Raw genomic sequence first — 12,969 nt, forward strand, 5'->3', positions numbered from 1 at the left:
TAGCTAAAATACATCTGCGTATCATACTTCGCTTCTGCAATGACCGCAGCATTCTACAGAGGCAGATGTCGGGTCTACTAAAATTATTATGGCGATATGCAAATCACATCTTGAGAAATATGGAATCTTAACCATAAAAGTATTCAGTTGCACTGGATTGCTTTCTGAGCTCCCCGTTTTCAGCGCCATTCAGGATGGAGATTTTTACTGACAAGGAGGCTACACAGTGTCAACCATTTAAGTGTTCCTGTTGTGAAAATGGAGATCGCGTGTTGTGAGTAGAAGATATGTTGTACCGATCTTAAATTTAAGTCTGAACGGTGTAATTAATTGAATGTCTTATTGAACTGATCCTGTTTTGCTATTTCCTTGATTTTTGTGTAAGAAATATCTTGAGAGCATTCTACTATATTTATTTAAGTAGAATTGATCTTTAACTGAATAGGTTATTTAAAAACTTTATTCATTTAGGATTAATGAAGTAATTTTTGTTTCACATCTGAGGGCAGTCAACCGTAGCAGAGCTTGTCAGATAATAATCATGACCCACCTTAGTGTTACAGAATGATGACACTGTTCCAGAATCTTGCTAAAATAAGAATTTTCTGATGAAGCGCCGGTCTTAATACCATCAACCCAATTAGATAAACAGTTAGATAACCAAGAGTTCAATGTTACAAAACTAAATGTGTGGAACCGTTACTAGTTTTGAACAATTTTCGAATAAACCACTAACTTCACGTGATAGAATGTGAAATATATATAGGGTGTTTCAAAAATGACCGGTATATTTGAAACAGCAATAAAAACTAAACGAGCAGCGATAGAAATACACCGTTTGTTGCAATATGCTTGGGACAATAGTACATTTTCAGGCAGACAAACTTTCGAAATTACAGTAGTTACAATTTTCAACAACAGATGGCGCTACGGTCTGGGAAACTCTATAGTACGATATTTTCCACATATCCACCATGCGTAGCAATAATATGGCGTAGTCTCTGAATGAAATTACCCGAAACCTTTGACAACGTGTCGGGCGGAATGGCTTCACATGCAGATGAGATGTACTGCTTCAGCTGTTCAATTGTTTCTGGATTCTGGCGGTACACCTGGTCTTTCAAGTGTCCCCGCAGAAAGAAGTCACAGGGGTTCATGTCTGGCGAATAGGGAGGCCAATCCACGCCGCCTCCTGTATGTTTCGGATAGCCCAAAGCAATCACACGATCATCGAAATATTCATTCAGGAAATTAAAGACGTCGGCCGGGCGATGTGGCCGGGCACCATCTTGCATAAACCACGAGGTGTTCGCAGTGTCGTCTAAGGCAGTTTGTATCGCCACAAATTCACGAAGAATGTCCAGATAGCGTGATGCAGTAATCGTTTCGGATCTGAAAAATGGGCCAATGATTCCTTTGGAAGAAATGGCGGCCCAGACCAGTACTTTTTGAGGATGCAGGGACGATGGGACTGCAACATGGGGCTTTTCGGTTCCCCATATGCGCCAGTTCTGTTTATTGACGAAGCCATCCAGGTAAAAATAAGCTTCGTCAGTAAACCAAATGCTGCCCACATGCATATCGCCGTCATCAATCCTGTGCACTATATCGTTAGCGAATGTCTCTTGTGCAGCAATGGTAGCGGCGCTGAGGGGTTGCCGCATTTGAATTTTGTATGGATAGAGGTGTAAACTCTGGCGCATGAGACGATACGTGGACGTTGGCGTCATTTGGACCGCAGCTGCAACACGGTGAACGGAAACCCGAGGCCGCTGTTGGATCACCTGCTGCGCGTTGCCCTCTGTGGTTGCTGTACGCGGTCGCCATACCTTTCCAGCACGTTCATCCGTCACGTTCCCAGTCCGTTGAAATTTTTCAAACAGATCCTTTATTGTATCGCTTTTCGGTCCTTTGGTTACATTAAACCTCCGTTGAAAACTTCGTCTTGTTGCAACAACACTGTGTTCTAGGCGGTGGAATTCAAACACCAGAAAAATCCTCTGTTCTAAGGAATAAACCATGTTGTCTACAGCACACTTGTACGTCGTGAACAGAACACGCTTACAGCAGAAAGACGACGTACAGATTGGCGCACCCACAGACTGCGTTGTCTTCAACGTCTTTCACATCACTTTCCGCGCCATCTGTTGTTGAAAATTGTAACTACTGTAATTTCGAAAGTTTGTCCGCCTGAAAATGTACTGTTGTCCCAAGCATATTGCAACAAACGGTGTATTTCTATCGCTGCTCGTTTAGTTTTTATTGCCGTTTCAAATATACCGGTCATTTTTGAAACACCCTGTATGTACTCCACTGCGCCATTACCATTTCTTCTTTTCAATTTAATTTTGGGAGTTTTGACTCCAGTCTATGTTTTCGTTACCGTTTTTCTACCGTTGTGTTATTCGATGACTGCATGTGTTTGGATGGGACTTTGTTCAGTGTAAGGATAGTGTAATGTATCGAGAAACAATAGACTCAGCCCAATGAAGTAGTAGATCCATTTATCGTATAGAAATCAGTTATGGTTTTGTAATCTATCTACACGTACATTAGTGCAGACAATAAACTACGTGTTTATGTTAACTAATAGTTAAGCTCATAAAGAGAGTAGCAAAGTACAGAGAATAGAAACGACAGCAAACCCAGTAGAAAGGTAAGATATTTTGTAGCGTACAGACAGATAATCACATGATCTTGACAATACAGATTACGATCAGATAACAGATTATCCTTCATATAGTGACGAACAAATGCTAAAACATGTAGAAGCTGTAGTTGCTATACAGTACTTTCCGGAAGTTTGTCCTATAGCCCAAAATAGCGGAGAAAATGTTACAGCAGGCTTCTGTCCCGTGGATCCGGAGAGGGTAGTCAGACGGGTGCATATGGACAGCAAGCATTTAACACAGAAAGACCGTAATCGCGAGATATGCGACTCTCATCAGTCAGGCTGGAGTGAGGGGGAGACACATGATGGAGACAGCAAAGTAGCGAGATGGCTAGCATAACCAGTTATTTGCAAAAGCTAGTGATAAACTACGAAAACAGGAATAAAAAGCGAGGGGAAATTAAGGAAATAGGAGAGGAGACAGGGAGAAAGAGAGGTCTTCACGGAAAGCAGATGTGAGTATTCTCGGCAGAATTGAAATAAGATGTTTCAGGCGCACAGAAGGAAGCAATGGAAGCGAGAATCACTGCACTAGGGGCAAAGCATATCACACAAGACTCTTGAGCAGGAAGCCGAACGAAATGTTCAATTTTGACTTTTTTACATCTTAAGAAGTCTACAGAATTTCCTCTCTCAATTCATATATAACTTATTCAGTTGGGAAGAATATAAATATGTTAAAAAAATTTGTGAAGTATGTTCCGCATAAGGATGACTCACTGTGGCGCTGTTAAACTGTTGCCAAATGTTTTACTGATGAATCTACATGCTAATCGTATACACTTTATTGATGTGAGAGAAAAGAAGTGTTACAAAATGAATGTTGTCGCTAAACTGTGATATTAGATGTATCTCGCTCGTTCGACTGTCGTATGTTTCGCGTTTATTTACTATTTTGTAATCCTGAAAATATTCTTACTGAATTCTGTTCACTGAAGCCTCTGTTAGACCTTTAAGAAAAGGAAAAATGATGGAAAGCCAATGGTAGGTGTTATTACCGGAATAGTAAAGACGATAACCAAGTATGTGAACATAACATTGCTGGTTTTAACTGCTCATTGCAATGAGAGTGCTTCGCAGAGGAAGTCTAGCTCAGTTAGTAAAAAGTATGAATGTTTTAATTGATATGTCAATTCTCAACGGAACCTTTGCAGACTTTGTCAGATGTTTTCAGTGTAGTGAAGTTGCACTGCAGCTCTCTATAAAAAGTCGCGTAGGACTTGCCAGTGAAACGGAACTGAAGTGTAGTAAGTGTTGATACATGAACAGTGTTGCAATACTCCTAATGATGAAAATGGTAGGAAGATCTATGAACACAACATTAGATTTGCTTCTGCCTTGCGTACCATTGTTAATGGTGATAGTGCAGGTGCAGTTTTCTATGGCGTGACGAGTCTCCAAAATCCCCCAACCAAGTTGGGCCTAGAGTAAATGTCTATGTAGAATGTATTAAGAAAGCTGTGGAAGAGGCAGTAATAGGAAACAGTGGTAATAGCGACTTGACTGCAGCAATCCATGGTAGAGCTCTGCATTTCGATGAAAACAACCGCTCGAGCATTTCCCATTTCGTGCCGCTGCTCGACGGCTGGGAAAGGCCCACGCTGCGATACGGCTGTGGCCGTCTAATGCTCCATGTGGCCGGTTGTCCTCCACCTCTTGGTTATCGGTTGGACTGTCGAGCACTGCCGGGCGCTCGAGCGTACTCACAATCTCGGCCGGTGACAGTACAACCGCCGCGCGCGCTACAGTGCCGCATCGCATTAGAAACCGTGTGTAAACGCAGTTGACGACCTGGCTTTGAGCAGCGCATACAGCGTTATGGATAAACCGAGTATAGGTAGTAAACGTTCCATTCGTGAAACGAAGAGAAGTATTATGGAGAGAATAAGAAGCGGCTCATTAGTACTGGAGAAGAAAGACATGTCGGAAGAGGAGGCGAAAAGTAAAGCTTGGAAATCGTTTGCACTTGTAGTGGATCCTGTCACGCAGGCTTCCGCTGGTTTCGTGCAATGTACCACATGCGATACCATACTTTCGTACCAGTGAAGCACAACAGGTATGATTCGGCACAGCAAAAGTAAATGCGGAGCAGAAGTCCACCGGCCACTTGCAGTATCAAGTAGCATAAAGAAAGTTGTTCATAGGTTGGTCGATATGACTGGAATAGATTTGCTACCGTTAAATACTTGTGGTAAGATTGGCTTCAACAATTATTCGCAGGAGCTCATCAATGTTGGCGCCACTTAACGGCGAAGTCAGTATAGAAAATGTTCTTCCGCACCCTACCACTGTATCGCGGCATATTAAAGAAAAGGCAGACAAAATACGGGTGACAATGGTGACCAAGCTAATATGTGCCTTAAAGAACAAAATGTGCGCTTTAGACGCTGATCTGTGGTCTGATAACTACAAGAAGAAAAATTTTTTGACTGTGACGTCGCATTATGTGAATGATGAGTGGCAGCTAGAAACGCTTGTTTTGGTAACAACCGAGTTTCCGGACGTACCTAAGAGAGGAGATAACATACGGCACTAAATCGAAGAGCGGATGCTTGAGTTAGGAATTAACAAGGAAATTTTACTTTGTCACCGACCAAGGAGCTAATATGAAGAAGGCACTTGAATCTTACCACCGCTTGCCTTGCTTTTATCACTGCTTGATGACTGCGCTTCCTCACAAATTTCAAGAGACGTTCTTAGAAGACAAAGCCCCTGAAATCCCGTCGTGTCTACTATCAGCAAGAGCTATAGCAGGCTATTTGAAGAGATCGGGTCACTCGTGGCGCCTGCGGCACTCTGTGAAATGGTTCAAATGGCTCTGAGCACAATGGGACTAAACTTCTGAGGTAATCAGTCCCCTAGAACTTAGAACTGCTTAAACCTAACAAACCTAAAGACATCACACACAACCATGCCCGAGGCAGGACTCGAACCTGCAACCGTAGCGGTCGCGCGGTTCCACACTGTAGCGCCTAGAACCGCTCGGCCACCGCGGCCGGCTATCCCCCTTTAAAGAAGCGAGTTTGGATTTGGAAACTGCAAAGATAACAACGCTGGAACCTGTGCTGCCGTGGTACAAGAGTCTGTTACATCATTGTGAACCAATAGACAGTGACAACGAGGTAAGAACACTTTCTATAGGTTACGATCCTTTACACATCTGTTGAATTATCAGAGTGCTGTTATGTATATTGGGTTTCCTTTTCAGCTCATGGCGAAAATAAAAAGGAGAGCAGCATACTTCATCACAGAGAAGTGCAAAATTGAGGCTATCCATTACGTTGCCACGGTTCTATGTCCATCACGGCCTCATTAGAAAAAACTCACAGCAGACGAAAAGCAAGCCGCGTATGCTGAAGTTCGACGATTGTACTCGGTACTGACCGTAAATGGTAAGGTTCATTCACTTAAACCGATTAGTAAACGAATATTTTTTGTCTAATGTGCCATCTTTCGTTAGATCAACGTTTATTACGTCTACAATGTGATATTTGGGAGGCCGGCTGAAGTGGCCGTGCGGTTAAAGGCGCTGCAGTCTGGAACCGCAAGACCGCTACGGTCGCAGGTTCGAATCCTGCCTCGGGCATGGATGTTTGTGATGTCCTTAGGTTAGTTAGGTTTAACTAGCTCTAAGTTCTAGGGGACTAATGACCTCAGCAGTTGAGTCCCATAGTGCTCAGAGCCATTTGAACCATTTGATATTTGGGAAAGGTTTCGCAGCTTAAACATTCCACAATGCGTTTTGATGTAATTTGTGCGATATATATAAAATGTCACCGTAAATATAGTCGTTTAGTAACCAGTAATTCTAACTACGGTGTATACATATTTGATGGTGACAGGAATATCTTACGAATGTTTTCATTCATGTTTAGAGTCCATTCAAGCAAACAGTGACCAAGTTCTTCCCACGAAAAAGTCCAGGATGGACTGGAGTTCGGATGAGGACGACGAAGATGGATACACAGTTACTACCAATGAACTCGACAGATACCTTTCGCTCTCCAAATCCGACTGTAGCTGTGCCGAAGGACAAATTTTGCAGTGGTGGAAAGCGTACGCGGGGCTATTTCCAAGTCTGTCGGCAGTAGCCAGAAGATTTCTCTGTCTTCCTGCCACTAGTGCTGCCAGCGAGAGAAATTTTAGCCAGGCCGGTCACCTGCTGTCCAGCAAACGATCGTGCCTGGAATCAGACAAGGTGGATGATTCTTGTTGATCCTTCACAGTTACGTAAGTATTCACAACATACCACGTAATCACAAGGAAGGAAACATCCCTCAAACTCTATAAATGTATGATTCCACTTTCACTGACTTCACAGGAAGAAGTTCAAACCGCCAGCTGTAGTAATAGCTCCAGGAACATAAATGGCGGCCTGTGTATCAGGAAGCACCAATGACGAAAAACGAATTATATGGTCATGATTCACTCGTAACGTTATTTACAGGTCATAATTTGTTCCGAAATTGATGTTTATGCAACAAAATTTCTTGAGTATTACTTTTAACTCTGTCATTCCTTCCCGATCCTGCATTCAATATTAGTACAACGTATACGTGGCAGAGTTTGGAGATAGGCTACACATAGCCCATGATTAGACTACTGTGTTCCCGTTTGTCTACCGAACGGAACAAAATACTAAATACAGACATCACAGTTTTTAACGTTACAATTACTGGAATACATGACAACCTCAAAGGCGAAACTCCAGTAGTCTGCAACATGTTAACAAACATCAAATGTAACATGTACAAGTGTATTATTTAGGTCATAGAACTGGTATTAAGCAACGAAAGACATTTGTAAAAGAAATAAGTGAGTGGTTAATGTGAAGCGGTGGCCTCTGATCTCAAGGAGTGTGACGAAGCGCCGCTCGCTGGCACAGAGTCCACCGGTTACTGGCGACCGGTCGAGCGTTTGGCGGACTCGGCCGAGCGCTGGCGATCGGCTGCCGACAGCCTGGGGAAGAGGACGCTCGGCCGCATACTCCCGAGAGCCAGAGGGTCGAGCGGGACACGCCGGTAAAAATCGGAGATAATGCAGGCCTCTAATCCATGGTACCTGGCATAAATGGGGACACACATCTCTTCATGGTGCAGTATCTGCCATGCGTATGTACACAGAAAAAGTTTCAGATGTAGCATTAATCTCTAAATACTGTAGGTATCACAAAAATAAAGGTACACACGAAAATAATTGCACAGATAACTACAGTGGCAGTAGTGGAGGAATGGAAGTGGCTGGTGTTGCTAGTATATTTCAATGTTTTGTTGCGTATGATAAAGTGCGAAATGTGAATTACCTTCTCGACGGTGGTTTTGAAAGTTTCAGACATATTGAAAAACTGAAACCCTAATGTTGTAAAGCAGAAATTTGATTGTATTGGACATCAACAGAAACCAGTGGGATCAAGATTTCAGCGACGAAAGCTTTGTACAAAGAACAAAAGCTCAGTGATGGTAAAGAGTTGAATGGGAAGGAAAGGTTAGCTGACAATGTAATTGATAGAATACAGAAATTATGGAATGACTATTAGGTAAACACACACAGTGTCAATGAAATGGGGAAGGTTGTTTGGGTTCCTTTTTCATAATTTTTCAACCGATCAAAGTCCCCATCGTTACTTGTGCCCAAAGCAGGAAACAGTGGGAATAATTGCAACAATGGATTGCTAACTGGTGAAATGTACACCTATAACCTACTCTGCCTGATGCGGTAATGGAGGTGATAAAACCTGTTTTCGCCGGCCGAAGTGGCCGTGCGGTTAAAGGCGCAGCAGTCTGGAACCGCAAGACCGCTACGGTCGCAGGTTCGAATCCTGCCTCGGGCATGGATGTTTGTGATGTCATTAGATTAGTTAGGTTTAACTAGTTCTAAGTTCTAGGGGACTAATGACCTCAGCAGTTGAGTCCCATAGTGCTCAGAGCCATTTTTTGATCCTGTTTTCAGATACTTAGCAGCACCTGAACTGTTGAGAAAGTTTGTTCATGGAAAAACTCAAAACCCCAGTGAGAGCGTAAATAGTGCTACATGATCAGGAATCCTCAAGACTGTGATCGTTGGAATAGAAACACTTCACTTTGTTGTATGGTGCTGTTGCCAATTTCAATGATGGCAACGCTGCAAGGTGAAAATATTTCGAAACATGGAAATGAAGATAGGTTTCAACATGGTGTGAACGATGCTTGCCTTAGACAGGGAACGTCTTTGTGCTGCTGACAGGGCTATAAGTAGCCTAGAAATACAACGCAGAGAAAAGAGGAAGAGGACAAATAGGAAGCAGATGGAGGAAGATAATCCATCATATGGATCTAGGATGCACTAAAAAGTAATCCAAACTTTGTGTCTCGATTCCCAAAAGTTTTATTTTTTCATACAAATTACGTGTTTCCTCAAGATCAACCAAACCAAATTGCTTCAAGTTTTAAGGAAACGTTACACAGTCCCTTATGCGTAACTTTTCTATCAAAAACCTGTATATTGTTGAATTTATAAATAAAAAATGGCAAAAAAAGTAATGAATTTTTACTACAATAGAACAAATTAATCTCAAACAACTGAACTCAAATTTTCAAAAATCCCTGTGTTAAGTTGTGGTCACTACTCCAATAAATAACCTGCAAAAATTTCAACTTCCTAGCTCAAATACTTCCCGAGAAAGCATGTAATTTATAAGCGCTATTTTAACATTGAAAAAATAGTGCTTTCTGGATACCCTTGCATTCATAATACATTGTATGTTCACGTTTTTTGTACTGAAGTAATATTTTTTGTTGTAATCATCAAGGAGGGACACCCTTTCTGTTAAGGCTGTTGGGCATAATCTGTTTATATGTCTTGTAATATTTTGACGTATAGACAATTTGTGTTCCCATAAGTGAATTTTGACCATTCACGATGTCCAGCCCTAAATAAAGTTAACCGCAGATTACTGGTAGTCTACCATATGCATTTCGTTGTTACATTACATTTGTGATCGTGGATGACTCGCAAACTTTGGCATTCAGTAAATTTAAAAATAATTACTGTTTACTTTTCTATGTTAACATCTATTCACAGTGGTGATCCTGGTTGATCGTTTTTTAAATCTAATGTAATGTACAAAAATAAATGCAAATCAAACTAAGCCTAGGTCTGTTATCAGACGTAGGAAGTGTTCATGCCAGTTCTTACAGTTACAAAAGAACTTTCTGATGAATTGTATTGCATATCAATTCGCGTTGATAATCGAAAAAAGTATTAAGACGGATGGCCGTAGACATTAAGTTTGTCATTGTTTTCTCTTTTCATTTAAAGTATGTTTGCAGATGGATGTCTAAGGTACACATCTAATTGTAGGTGCATCAGTGCACTAAAGGATAGGTTGGAGATTGCCTTTTCCAGCCAGTAAGTCTAAAGAAGTTTCTTCATTGGCACTGACCGGCAGTAAATTTTATATTAGTTAATGGGTCATTTTGCCATTCAAAATACAACCAGTGAGTCACAATCCCAGAGTTCTCCATCAAGAGGTGAATGGAGGGAATTAATAACCACAAGTTGAATTCAACAATTCATGGTGTCCCCAAACAGATCTCTGTTTGTGTGTGTGTGTGTGTGTGTGTGTGTGTGTGTGTGTGTGTGTGTGTGTGTGTTTGGGTGTGTGGGTGTGCATACGTGTGTGTTTGTGTGTTGGGAGGTGACACAACAGAGGCGTAGTTCCTACTGTTAATAATATGTAACCAATTCAGTAGAGCAAATTTTCTTCATAATCAGGCAATACAACTGTTTCCTGATTCAAGCTGAGAAGTGGATTTTAGGCAGTGTGTTGTGCAAGACAGTGGGTTTTGCCTCCTTGCATGATCAGTTAAGATAATAAACTTGGCCAATTATTTTAACATAATTATGTCATTTGGGATCGAATATTGGGCTTATCTGTACAGGTTGACTCTGGACTGCTTCACATTTATAAGAATACAAAATTAACTTTTACGCTGAGTAGGCTATCAAGGCAGGTTGAGGAAGTGACGGATTTCCGGGAGGTCGAGGACGAGATGGGAGTCTCTATTTCAGCAGCCGAAAGGTAGAATTTGACAGCCCATCATAGAGCCATCCTGTGGAGTGTGGAGAATGTAGAGTCCTTTCTGTCACTGTATCCCAGAGGCCATATGATTGGTTGAGCCGGCTGGGTGGATGTTGCTTTAAATTGTTCGAGAATTGTCTAGTACATTTTTAATTATCTGCTTTCTGTTGAATTGTAGTTTCATATATAGAAAGAGTGGGAGAAAATTGGCCTGCAACGAAGGCCATAATTGGCTGAGTCGAGAGCCTACATTAGTGCACCAAGCTTTGCTAATATTGAGGTCGAATGTGTCACCGACTCTATGGTGGGTTTCAACCCGACACACATTTCTGGAGAGTGTATAATTTCTTTGTGACATTGGTGGCAAAGCATCCAGTGATCACATTCACTCTTAGTCTTGTTCGAGAATCGTCTAGTACATTTTTCATTATCTGCTTGCTGTTGAATTGTAGTTTCATATATAGAAAGAGTGGGAGAAAACTAGTCTGTAACGAAGGCCATAATTGGGTGAGTGGAGAGTCTACATTAGTGCACCAAGCTTTGATAATATTGAGGTCGAATGTGTCACCGACTCTGTGGTGGGTTTCAATCCGACACACATTGCTGGAGAGTGTATAATTTGTTTGTGACATTGGTGGCAAAGCATCCTGTGATCAGATTCACTCTTAGTCTGAGAAAGTGCCTGTTGTGATACATGAAGATGAATCATTTTGTTTCTCCACAAGCAGAGAAACTAATCGATGCTTCTCCATGGAGATTTAAACATTCTCAAGTAATCACTTACGGCTACACATCTGAGTCAAGTGTCTCATTCTGGGAAGTGTGCCGCTGGAAAGAGTCTGCTCCCTGAGAGGAGATAGTCTTGCCTCTTGAACTGGCTCTGTGCTTGAGTCACTTCGAATGTACTAGTTTGCGAACGCCACCACATGTCCTCAGTTTAGTTACATTATCATATGCACATCACACTTCGTTTCCACTATGAAGGTAGGAACGCATCACTCTGCAGATCGACGAGGTACAAGTAAGCCCACATCTTGAAAAATAGGAAAATGTACCGATAAATACATTCAGTTCCACTAGATTGACCGATAAATACGTCCAGTTCCACTAGATTGTTCTCTGACCTCAGTGTTGTTAGTGCCATTCATGACAGATATTTTTTCTAACAAAGAGCCTAGATAGTGTTAATCATTTAAGTGTTCCTGTCATGAGAATAGGAGGGGGGGTTAAGTTGTGAATAGAAGTTTAGTTGTGCCAATTTTCAACTAAGTGGGCCCAATGGAATTAACTGTATGTGGCTTGTATAGATACCGTTTTGGTATTTCTTTGATTTTTTTGTATTAAATTACTTGAAATCATAGAACTGTGACACTGCCCAGTGAAGTAGAAAATCCATTGATCATAAAGAAATTGATGATGTTTTCGTAATTTATTTACACATATGTAAGTGCAGACAATAGAGTGCGGTGTCTATGTTTACTCATACTGAAGCTAACACAAAATTAATTTTTGCGCTGAGTAGGCTATTAAGGCAGGCTGAAGAAGTAACGGATTTCCGGGAGATCGGGGCCGAGATGGGAGTCTCTACTTTTAGCAGCCGAAAGGTAGAATTTGACTGCCCATTATAGAGCCATCCTGTGGAGTATGGAGACTGTAGAGTCCTTTCTGTCACTGTATCCCAGAGGCCATATGATTGGTTGAGCCCGTTGGTTGGATGTTGCTTTAAATTGTTCGAGAATTTTCTAGTCCATTTTTCATTATCGGCTTGCTGTTGAATTGTAGTTCCATATATAGAAAGAGTGGAACTGTACACAGAGCAGAAATGGCAGGAAACTGGGTATAAAGGGAAGATATACTGGAGGATATAAAAAAAAGTATCTTGACAACACAGTGAGCCGTGACTGTGACGCGGCAAGCACAGTTTTTTTTTTATCATTGGTCGCATGCCAGTGATGTCTTATTTCTTCATCGGTGACCGCCATATGGTTGCTGTCTTCTCTCCCTGAGTACCAGTAGCAGTGTGTATCGATACTGGCACTGCTGTACTATCTTCGGTGTGGCGGATATATTCTCAGGGTGTGCTGTGTGTGGCAGTCGGTTGGTTGGGGCGGAGCAGTGAGGAAGTCTCCATGGTGCGTGGTCGGGTCGGAGCTACTGGGGGCCTGCATGCGCGGTTGGAGGTGTGAGGCACTTCTTGCGAGGGTTACGAAGTTCGTCGTCCAGCGATCCTGGACCCTGA

This window comes from Schistocerca americana, chromosome 3, assembly GCF_021461395.2.
Source record: "Schistocerca americana isolate TAMUIC-IGC-003095 chromosome 3, iqSchAmer2.1, whole genome shotgun sequence".
Classification (NCBI taxonomy): domain Eukaryota; kingdom Metazoa; phylum Arthropoda; class Insecta; order Orthoptera; family Acrididae; genus Schistocerca; species Schistocerca americana.